Source organism: Helianthus annuus, chromosome 3 (assembly GCF_002127325.2).
Source record: "Helianthus annuus cultivar XRQ/B chromosome 3, HanXRQr2.0-SUNRISE, whole genome shotgun sequence".
In the NCBI taxonomy this organism is placed as follows: domain Eukaryota; kingdom Viridiplantae; phylum Streptophyta; class Magnoliopsida; order Asterales; family Asteraceae; genus Helianthus; species Helianthus annuus.
Genome location: NC_035435.2, coordinates 72,290,660 through 72,303,230, shown reverse-complemented (window position 1 = coordinate 72,303,230; position 12,571 = coordinate 72,290,660).

The window sequence follows — 12,571 nt, the reverse complement described above, 5'->3', positions numbered from 1 at the left end:
CTGATTGATTAATATCCACCACATCATCCAGCCCATCCTTAATTCTATTTGTAATAATCCAACACAGGCTGTTCGATCGATCGACCTGAAAGGTAAGGACACTCCAGTGTTCTCAAATACTACAACGAAAACTTCAAAAGGACAAGCCATCATACACAAACACATCCTACTCAAAGGAAGAAACAATCCACTCGAACAGTCCAACCGATTGAGCCTACCGGCCGATCGAACAGGCTGTCCGAACGGACTGTCTAACCAAACGAACAACCCGTTCGATCGAACCTACAGTTCGATCGACCAGGATGTTCGACCCATCATCACTTGTTTCCATTTTTACGCGTTACTCATCATTATGCTATCGAACTATTCAGGCTAACCCTACTCTCAAGCGCTCCCTTCAATCCATCAATTAATCGTTGTGAGTATACTCGAACCCTTTTTGCTTTAGCACTTTTGGGTGTTACATACGTTCCTTATCTAAAATAGCAATCGAACACACTACTCAATTATTTAAACGCTAACCGTTCTGCATGTATTACGTGACTAAATGAATGCTTGTTGTTATGTTTACACGTGGAATGCTGTCTACCTGCCTTAACGGCGTAGTACTATAGTTTGGACTCAGCACCCGTTCACACGGGGGTTGTTAAGGACAATTACTTGCATGGATTACGGTGGTAATCATGTATTGCGAACTGCCTCGGGCAGTCAACCCGCAGTCATTGGTATCGATAGATCCATGTCGATAATTAACATGCTTCGTTTTCCTCTGTGTACGTGCTGGTTATGCGTAAACTATTTCGAACTCTATATGCTATATCAAACTTGTATGCTCACCTTTACATTATATGTATTGACTTTATTTTAACGTATGTGACAGGTGTTTAAGGTGTTTACTTGCTAGGGAAGCGAGGCTAGAATAAAGCTCTAGAGCCCCCCCCCCCCCAACAAATAGTTGTCTGTAGCGGTCAAGCTAGGGGTCTTTAGAAACAAACAAACAATATTTATTATTTATATTTGAATCTGAGTTGTCAGAACAGAGTATTTTGCTAGTTGTGTTCTGTAATAATTTGTTTTACGGTTTGGGATACGGTATGGGACGTATTATTTAAACTAAATGGTAATGATAGTTGTTGTGGAAACTTCTGGACAATCTGTTTCGCTCAGTGCCATGCTCCGATGATTCCGCCATCGGTTGGGGTGTGACAGTTATAGTCCCGTGTAACTATACCTACTGATTACCACGTTGATTAGGCGTAGTGACGAGTAATAGTTTCGGTCAAAATGCGTATTTATGCGTATTTTGCAACCAAACTATTCTTGGGTATCAAAACCCTTTGTTTTGATATTAAAACTTGTTTTCTAACTTAGTTAAACATGTTTCAACATGTTTAACTCGTCACTATTAGTTTAGTGCTTGTATAGAGTCGTAAGATAAGCGGTCTAAACAACCGCTTAGACTTTCGAAACCGACCCGTTTGGTCGATCATTAGGGTCCGACCAAACATATTTTGTGACCATAGTTGTATAGGGAATAACCTTCTGAGGTTGTACCTTATGGTCACTTCGTTTAGTTAGTTGGATGATAGGTAATTTATATGCCTTAGGGAAATGACCAAAATGCCCTTTTTACGCATAAATTCATTTTAAGCATATGTAACCTAAATTTTTATATCTAAACTGATTAGGTAACATTATTAGACATGTTAAGGCATATAATACTTATCATAGGACTAGTTAGGCGGTTCGAACACGTTTTACGCGAGCGACGCGTTAATGTAGCGTAAGCCACCTAAACGGGTCGTAATGGGTCGTAAGCACTAAGGTTACGTTTTGATTTAGTATGTAGGATTTGTTAAACCATGTCATATGAATTCCAATACTCATTTGGTTTACAAAACCTCATCCTATCCGATCTTCTGATTTAGATCCGTTCTATTTACATAGTTACTTATATTAGGTGCCGATTGATTTCCGTGATCCCTTTAGATTTGCTTGGTTGTTATTCAGGACTTCTAAGCATTCTCATGTGAGTACATAGTTCCCCTATTTTACTGTTTTCGATTGTTTTGGGGTGATTCATATGTGTTAAATGTTTTTAAGGTTTTAACGATGGTTTCAAAAACGATTGATATGGTTTATATTAAACTGATAACGATTTCGATAATGTGAACAAACCTGTTGGTTGTAATTACATAACAAATAACATTCATTAGTTTTATCCGAACTGACCAGTATTAGGTTATGGTACCATAGGATCTGACAAATCCCGTTATCATACTGCACCCATGGTTATGTGTGGGGGTTATGTGGGTAACGACTGAATCTGTGATTGTTAATTTACCCTTTGGTGGTTTATTAATGCGAGATTGGCGATAGGCGAGTTGCGAAGGTTTGGATGTTATTAGCGAGACGACCAAAAGTAGTTTTCACAATTAAAACGAGAATGATTTAAACGATTGAAGTGATTTTTACGAGTTAAACGAATTGGTTAAACGATTGGTTTTCGGGTTGTGATTAGATAATGGGATGGGTGTGATATGATAAAAGCATGGTAGATACGCCGCTGGTACTTCTTATATAAATGTTTTTTTATCATATTACATTCCGTGGCATTATTTAGTTCACTTGGGAAAACGATTTTAAAACGATGTCACATAACGATGTTTTCTAAATAATATAAACCATGCGAGTTTTATCAACGAGATGATTTACAATTTGGTTTTCTTAAATAAATGTTTTGGGGTTAAGAATCATGGCTACGGGATTTTGTAAGTTATCACCAACTTGATTTGAGTTGGTTAATTATGTTGCAATACTATACACTTTTCAAAACAAGGTTTTTACTTTTGACTCTTGTAGTCTAATGAGGTATTGCAACATGTAAACTAGCCATGAATCCAACATTCTCATAAAACCTATGTGCTCGCCAGCATTTCTTTGCTGACTTTGTTTTTACATATGTTTAAGGTGTTGTTGAATGATGTTGATTGCTATAATGCATGCTCACATAGGACTGGACGAGGCCTTAGTGACTTAATAACAATGATAGACTATGTTTAACTTGTTTGTTTAAATTTTTAAGACAATGTAAATGGTTAATCTTTAAATCAAATGAAACTTCAAATTTTCGTGTGTTATGAAACAGTGATTCTGTTACAACACTCCCCGACGATTCCGCCACGATTCGTTGTTTTACGCAGTCTGGGTGTGACAGAAAAGTTGGTATCAGAGCTCATGGTTATAGGGAATTATGTTATTAGTAATACTTTGACCTAGTCTATAACCTTCCTTGGACCCTAACACAAGATTCTTGTGTGTAGATCTTAAAACAATACCGTCACTTATTATAAGGTTTTGAACCCTCTAAGTTTTCAAAATCTCGTCAAAGTTTGGGTCTTATAATGTGAACATATGCAATCTAGAAGGGTGGATGCCTGTACTCTGAGTTTTCTGTCTAAGGCTAGAGTGTTCGTACAAATTCACATAATCGGACCAGTCACTTTTACCTGGGAACTCTTGGGGTGAGTGTCCACTTATAGGCTAAAGCATGTCTTCGCGATACATTAATATGACCCGCTTACTTTGATTAGTCACCGTCCCAATTTTTATGTGTCTCTATGTTTAGCTTGTTTGTTTAAATTTTCAAGACAATGTAAATGGTTAATCTTTAAATAAAACAAAACTTCAAATTTCCGTGTGTTATGAAACAATGATTCTGTTACTACACTCCCCGACGATTCCGCCGCGATTTGTTCTTTTACGCGGTCGGGGTGTGACAATACGCCGCTGGTACTTCCTTTATATAAGCGTTTCTGGCATGTTGCCAAACTTCGTACAACATTCCATGCGAAGGTCGTCGGTTTGCGGTGTTGAATCTATTGGAATCTATGTGAAACTTGTTGGAAACTTGAATCTTTTAACTATGTGAAACTTGTTGAATCTTGAGTCTTAATCTATCGTGTGTGAATCTATACTGTGAGACTTTGTGACCTAGACTTATACGATCCTCTTGTTGGATCTTTAGATGTCTTCTCGTAAGCTATCCGACACTCTCAAGAGATCCAGGGAAAAGTCTCAGAAAAAATGATGTCCTTCATGGCCGACCAGATCGCTCGTGTCGTGCCAAAGATCGTCTCTGAGATCCAAGGATCGAACACTCCTCCGTCCTCTGTGGAATTGAAAGGCGAGAAGCTAAAGCCTACTAAGTTCAGCTACAAACATTTTATCTCTTGCAACCCTAAGCCTTTCACGGGCAGTGATGGGGTGACTGCTATGCTCGAGTGGTTCGATAGCATCGAGGTTACTCTCATTAATAGCGATTGCCCAGAACATCTAAAGACTTGGAGTGCAACGGGAATGTTTCAAGGCAGAGCTCTGGAGTGGTGGTCAAATGAGAGAAACATCTGTTCTATTGAAGAAGCCTATGCTCTTCCATGGGCTGAGGTGCGAGAATTGATGATGCTTGAATTCTGCCCTCCCCATGAACAACTGAAGCTCGAAGAAGAGTTCTGGCACTTGAAGCAGATTGGAGATGACAATATGGCTTATACTACCCGTTTCAAGCAGCTTAGCTTGATTGTTCCTCACTTGGTTTCTACTCCTATGCGTATGATAACCAAGTACATCAATGGCCTACCTCCTGCTATGTGTGATTCCACTGAAGCAGCTCAGCTCGAAACTATTGAGGAAGTCTACCGTCTTGCAGCTAGTCTCAACAACACCCACGTCTGTGACAAACAGTTTGCTACTCCTGCTCCTTCTAAGTCAGCAAATCAAGTTACCCAGTAGCCTAGTGGCAGCAAGAACAAGAGGAGAAAGTGTTAGGGTCCAGGATGCGATGCTATCCTGCTACAAACCCTGCTGCTAAGCCTGCTCCTACTGCTGCTGTTCCAAACCCTGCTGCTCCTGAAATCAAGAGGCAGTACATTGGGCCTCACCCCAAGTGTACAACTTGCAACTTTCATAATCCTGCTAACTCTGCATGTTGTTTGTGTACCAAGTGCAATCGCTATGGTCACACAACTCCTTATTGCCGTCAAGTTAACCCGGCCCAACCAGCTCAGCAAGCCCAGGCAGCCTTACCAGCTCTTCCAGCTCCTCAGCAGAATCCAAGGCCAGTCAACGCTGTTCGTGCATGCTACAAGTGTGGAGATACTACCCACCTCCGTAATCAGTGTCCTCAGCTAAACCATGACCAGCAGCCAGCCGCTTGTGGACGAGCATTCAATCTTAATGCTAATCAGGCTCGTAAAGACAATGACGTCGTTAATGGTACGTTTCTCGTCAATGACCTTTACGCATCGATACTATTTGATACTGGTGCAGATAGAAGCTTTGTGTCCATAGAATTTGAATCTTTGTTAAACTGTGCATGCTCTAAGTTACCTAAGTCGTTTTCGGTGGAGATTGCCGTTGGTAAATCGATTCTAGTTGAATCTATTCTCAGTGGTTGTTCCTTGACTCTTAACAACCACGTATTTACTATTGATCTAATACCCATGCAATTGGGTAGTTTTGATGTCATCATCGGCATGGATTGGTTGCATAAGAATCATGCCGAGATTGCTTGTCACGAGAAGTTTGTTCGTCTACCTCTTTCGTCCGGTGATATTTTGCATGTCTACGAAGACCGACCTTCAAAGGGACTGAAGTTGATGTCATGCATGTGACAACTCGAGTGTTTGACTTTCACTTTCGCATTTATTGCGCGTTGACTTTGACTTTGACTGTTTAGTTGTTGGATTGTGGACTTGAATTATACGAGTTGTGTGTTAATAGAATATATTGTCGTTTTGCCTATATGTTACTATTTGTGGTGATAGAAAATAATATTAGAATTGTTATTATTATAATATTAACTTTAACCTAGCCCTCGAAGGATGACATGTAGTTCGAAGGATTCGAAGGACCACGAAGGATAACCTTCGACCCCGAAACATATCCTTCGAGCACGAAACATATCCTTCGATATGTTTCGGCCCAGTCCTTCCAATGGGCTTGGCCCATTTCTGTAATACGTATAAGTACGTATCAACATGTACCGGCTGTCATTTTCTATCATATTCCCAACCCTAGAGCTCTCCAAACTGTGACGGCAAGCTAGTAACCACAGGAGACCCTTGCGACCAAACCCTCATTTCGGTTAGTAAAATCTATTTGATTCGATCGTTCGTTTATGCGTATGTGTTCACGTGTAGTGTGTTCTTGATTGTTGATATAACCTGAACTGATACATGCCTGAATATTATGATTTTGAATACGATGGAATATCGATATAGATTTCACATAGGGTTTGATGATGTGTTAATGTGCGTTAACCGGTTTCGTGATACGTTTAAACTAGGTTCATGCTAGACAATGATTTCTGGATGATTGCGTTATGATTAGATGTGCTAAATGATTCTGATGATTTGGTAATGATGATGATGACGGCTGTATAGATGATTAGGGTTGCTGTTCCTGTGAAAACGTAACTGATTGTGAAAACGTAACTGTTGATTGATCGAAAGATACTGTTTGTCGAAACATAGGTAGTGTCGAAAGATGCTTGTAGTCGAAACATAGCATTGACCGAAGGATAGATATGACCGAAACATAATTAAGTTGACCGAAAGATACTTTAGGTCGAAAGATGACTGATGGTACGAAACATACCAACTAGTCCGAAAGATAACTGTGAAAACTTGTAAGTGTCGAAAGATCACTGATGTGTCGAAAGTTAGCAGTGGATCGAAGGATAGTAGCAATTATAAACATCCTTCGAAGGATGGAATGTATACATGAACTATTTGACATGCCATGCTTGATGATGAATGTTTACATTTGTAATTGTGTGCACTAGCTGATGAGTAACTAGGAAATGGTACGTGTGCGCCGACGTACAAACTGACTGTTACGTGAACATTGTATTGCATGCGAATCATTGCGAACATGAACTGATTTGTTATACGTGCATACACTAGGACGTGATTAATTACTTGTGAGTGCATAACCTAGCATACCGAGCAAACCAAGGTGAGTTCACACTCCTACTAAGGCATGGGATTCCCGGGTTGTGGGAATGGGTTAAAGGTTGTTATTGAAAGGAACGTACATATGCTTTACTAGACTGTCACCTATCATGTCCTCGGATGTCAGGACGGTTACGTAGGTTGGGATAACACCTACGGGTTCACATGCTATTCTATCCTCGGTTACGAAGGATACGCACGTAAAACCTACGTGTACGCATTACTTATTTCTATCCTCAGGTTACGAAGGATACGTGCGTAAAACCTACGCACACTTTATACACACTTCTGTTCTCGGACGAAGAACAGGGATAATAATACGAACAGTCTAGTGGTCACTTAACATGGGAAGCCCCCACCAGCACAACTTACTATCGGCCCTGTAGAGCCACCTGTTATTTACTGTTACACATTCACTTACTGTGAACTCGCTCAACTAGTTTGTTGACCATTCTGTTACATGCCTTGCAGATCGTTAGGTACTTGGAGCTTGCACTGGAGAAGCGGGTCGTTGTGGACAAGGATTCGTGGTTTCTATGCTGAACTATTATAACATTTGAACTATTTACTATTGTTGGATTATTACTATGCTTCCGCTACACTTTAAAACAATAACATGTTTTGAACACCTTTGGTATTGAACGGATGGTTTTCTTTTATCTTACTTAATACTATATGCATGTTCAATATGATTGGTGGCTTGATCCTGGTCAGTCACGCTCCCAAGCGGTGATACTCCGCAGGTGGATTTTGGGGGTGTGACAGATTGGTATCAGAGCCATTGGTTATAGAGAACTTGGTTTTAATATGGGAAAACGTTTTTATTAAAACCAGACTATAACCAGAACAGTGCTCTCAACGATCCACAACGACGCTTCGCTCCACGTGCAAGACTCAACTCCCTAGGTAATAAGGTTTATGTTTATTGCCTACATGCTAGAATTTGCATAGAACTTTGCTCGTAGTATGCTTACATTACCTTGCTCACAACTTGTTATTGCTTGAGAATACTTATGTGCTTACACTCTTCTGTCATCGCACTATTCGCGAACCTTTCTCACTTATGTTGCCTTTGATGTGAAGATCAATGGCCGCACGAATTACCATGACTCAAGCCCAGCTAGAGGCTCTCGTTGCTGCGGCAGTTGCAGCCGCCCAAGCAGGTAGTACACCCTGCAATATAGACACTAGGATCTTTAGATCCTACATTAATTCTTGTACTTAACTTTGCCCTGTTCGTACACAATAGGTCAACCCGCTCAGCAACAACCTGGGTGCACATTCAAGAATTTTATGGACTGTCGTCCTAGCTCGTTCAGTGGCACGGAGGGGGCAGTTGGACTCCTCCACTGGTTTGAAAAGCTCGAGTCGGTTTTCGAAATGTGTGAATGCCCTGAGGCTCGCAGGGTGAAGTTCGCCACTGGCACACTTGAAGGGATTGCGCTCACTTGGTGGAACGCACAAGTGCAGATCTTAGGGTTGGCAGCTGCTAACGCCACACCCTGGAATGAATTCAAAGAACTGATCAAGAGGGAATACTGCACTAGAGAAGACATTCACAAGTTGGAGGACGAGTTGTATAACTTGAAAATGGTTGGTTCGGAAATCGAAGCTTACACCAAAAGATCGAATGAGTTGGCTGTGTTATGTCCAACTATGGTGGACCCTCCATACAAGCGAATTGAGTTGTATCTCAAGGGGCTCGCGTCAGAGATTCAGAGCCACGTTACCTCGGCTAACCTCAACAACATCCAGGAAATCCAGCGTCTCGCTCATCGCATCACAGATCAGGCAGTAGACCAGGGCAAACTGCCAAAGCGTATCAGTGCTACCGCTACTGCTACTACTACACTTGCTACTCCCAGCGAAAGTAAGAGAAAATGGGAGGGGGATTCTAGCAAGGGATCAGCATCGGTACAGTCACAGTCTCAGCAGCGAAAGATGGATAGTTACCAAAGTCCCAGTCAGCACTCATCGAGCAGCCACAGACAGGGAGGGTATCGAGGAAACCTTCCAAAGTGTAACAACTGCAACAGGCATCACAGCGGCCAGTGCAATAAGGGCCGTTGTCAAAGGTGTTTAAAGATGGGTCACGAGGCCAAAGATTGTAGAAGCGCTCGCCCTGCAAATCAGAATCAGCAGCCTCAGCAACCAGCTCCACAGAATCAGCAGAATCAGCAACAGGGCAACAGGGGGTGTTATAAGTGTGGGGCTGAAGGTCACTTCAAACGCGATTGCCCACAGTTGAACCAGAACCGCAACAACAACCATCAGGGCAACGGGAACCATAACAACAATAATGGGGGCAACAACAACAACAACGGCAATGAAGCTCGTGGTCGAGCATTTGTGTTGGGTCGAGGAGATGCAGTGAATGATCCCAATGTGGTTATGGGTAAGTTTCTTCTCGACGATATTTATGTTACTGTCTTATTTGATTCGGGTGCTGATACAAGTTATATGTCACTGAAAATGGGTAAATTATTAAAACGTACACCAACACCCCTAGACACCAAACACGTCGTAGAACTAGCCAATGGTAAAAGTGTAGAAGCCACACAGGTAGTCAAGGGTTGTAGCATTGTTCTAGCGGGTCAGACTTTCACGATTGATCTTATACCCATAGTCTTGGGTAGCTTCGACGTCGTCATCGGCATGGATTGGTTATCTCAACATCACGCAGAGATCTTATGCAAGGAAAAAGTTATTCGTATTCCTCGCTCCAGTCAAGAACCTCTCGAAGTTCAGGGCGACAAGAGTGGTGCTGTGGTTGGCATCATCTCTTACTTGAAGGCGCAGAAATGTTTACGAAAGGGGCATACTGCCATTCTGGCTCTCGTTACCGATGCATCAGCAAAGGAAAAGAAGCTGGAGGATATCCCAGTTGTACGTGACTTCCCTCAGGTGTTTCCTGAAGATTTACCAGGCTTACCGCCTCATCGTCAAGTCGAGTTTCAGATCGAATTGGCACCTGGAGCAGCGCCAATAGCCCGCGCACCATATCGTTTAGCTCCAACCGAACTGGAAGAACTGTCGAAGCAGCTGCAAGAGCTCTTGGAAAAGGGCTTTATTCGTCCAAGCTCTTCGCCTTGGGGAGCTCCAGTGTTATTTGTGAAGAAGAAAGACGGTACGTTCAGGATGTGCATCGACTACCGTGAACTCAACAAGGTGACGGTGAAGAACCGTTATCCTCTTCCACGCATAGATGACTTATTCGACCAGTTGCAAGGGTCGTGTTACTATTCCAAGATCGATTTAAGGTCAGGGTATCATCAACTGAGAGTCCGGGATGAGGACGTCTCCAAAACTGCTTTCAGAACTCGTTATGGTCACTACGAGTTTCTGGTCATGCCATTCGGGCTTACAAACGCACCTGCAGTCTTCATGGATCTTATGAACAGGGTGTGCAAGCCGTATCTCGACAAGTTCGTCATCGTTTTCATCGACGACATTTTGATTTACTCCAAGAGTCAGGAGGAGCACGAGCAGCACTTACGCGTTATCTTGGAACTTCTTCGAAACGAGCAACTGTACGCAAAGTTTTCAAAATGCGACTTCTGGCTTCGTGAAGTCCACTTCTTAGGCCATGTGGTAAACAAGGATGGGATTCATGTCGATCCATCCAAGGTTGATTCGATCAGAAACTGGCCAGCACCGCGTACACCGACAGAAATACGCCAATTCTTGGGTTTGGCGGGTTACTACAGGCGATTTATTAAAGACTTCTCAAAGATCGCGCAACCACTCACTATGCTTACACAGAAAGGTGTCGTTTACAGATGGGGTAATGCACAGGAGACCGCTTTTCAGTACTTAAAGGATAGGCTTTGCAGCGCACCTATTCTTTCATTGCCAGAGGGCACAGATGACTTCGTGGTTTATTGTGACGCATCGATACAGGGGCTTGGTTGTGTATTGATGCAGCGGGATAAGGTTATTGCTTACGCCTCTCGGCAACTCAAGGTTCATGAACGGAACTACACGACGCACGATTTAGAGCTGGGAGCTGTTGTTTTCGCGCTTAAGATATGGCGACACTACCTGTACGGTACCAAGTGCACGATTTACACCGATCACAGGAGTCTCGAGCATATTCTTAAGCAAAAGGATTTGAATATGCGTCAACGAAGATGGGTTGAACTTCTGAACGACTACGAATGCGCCATCAAGTATCATCCAGGCAAGGCCAATGTTGTGGCTGATGCCCTCAGTCGGAAAGACTCTCTACCTAAGCGCGTGCGAGCGCTACAGCTTACCATTCAGTCCAGTCTTCCTGCACAGATACGAGCAGCTCAGATAGAAGCACTAAAACCCGAAAACGTCAAGGCTGAAGCCTTGCGCGGTACAAGGCAACAAATGGAACAAAAGGAAGACGGCGCCTACTATGTAACGGGGCGTATTTGGGTCCCACTGTATGGCGGTTTACGCGAACTTGTGATGGATGAAGCGCACAAGTCTCGCTACTCGGTACATCCAGGGTCGGATAAGATGTACCACGATATCAGAACAACTTATTGGTGGCCAAACATGAAAGCTCTTATCGCAACTTACGTCGGCAAGTGTTTAACTTGTGCAAGGGTTAAAATCGAGTACCAGAAACCATCAGGCCTACTTCAGCAACCAGAAATACCACAATGGAAATGGGAGCAAATTTCCATGGATTTTGTTACTGGCCTACCTAGATCCCAGCGTGGGAATGACACTATCTGGGTGGTCGTTGATCGACTCACAAAGTCTGCTCACTTCTTGGCTATCAAAGAAAAGGATAAGTTTTCTACCCTAGCAGACATCTACATGAAAGAAGTTGTTTCGAGGCACGGAGTGCCCACCTCTATTATTTCGGATCGCGATGCACGATTCACGTCAGAGCTTTGGCAAGCGATGCACAAATCTTTCGGCTCACGATTAGACATGAGCACAGCATATCATCCTCAGACAGATGGGCAGTCTGAGCGAACTATTCAAACTCTAGAAGACATGCTTCGAGCGTGTGTTATCGATTTCGGCAACGGCTGGGAAAAGCACCTCCCTTTGGTGGAGTTCTCATACAATAATAGCTACCATACCAGCATTCAAGCCGCTCCATTCGAGGCATTGTACGGACGTAAATGCCGGTCACCTCTCTGTTGGGCAGAGGTGGGGGATAGTCAGATTACGGGTCCAGATATTGTTGTGGACGCCACAGAAAAGATAGCACAGATACGACAACGCATGGCGGCAGCGCGCGACCGTCAGAAAGCCTACGCGGACAAGCGTAGAAAGCCATTGGAATTTGAGGTCGGGGACCGGGTTTTATTAAAAGTTTCACCCTGGAAGGGTGTGGTTCGTTTTGGTAAAAGAGGCAAACTGAATCCGCGGTACGTCGGACCATTCGAAATCTTAGAAAAGATTGGCAAGGTAGCCTACAGATTAAACCTACCTCCTGAACTCGGTGCAGTTCACAATGTATTTCACGTGTCAAATCTGAAGAAGTGCCTGTCAGATGAGACCCTTATAGTTCCTTTTAAGGAACTCACTATCGACGAGCGGTTGCAGTTCGTCGAGGAACCAGTTGAAAT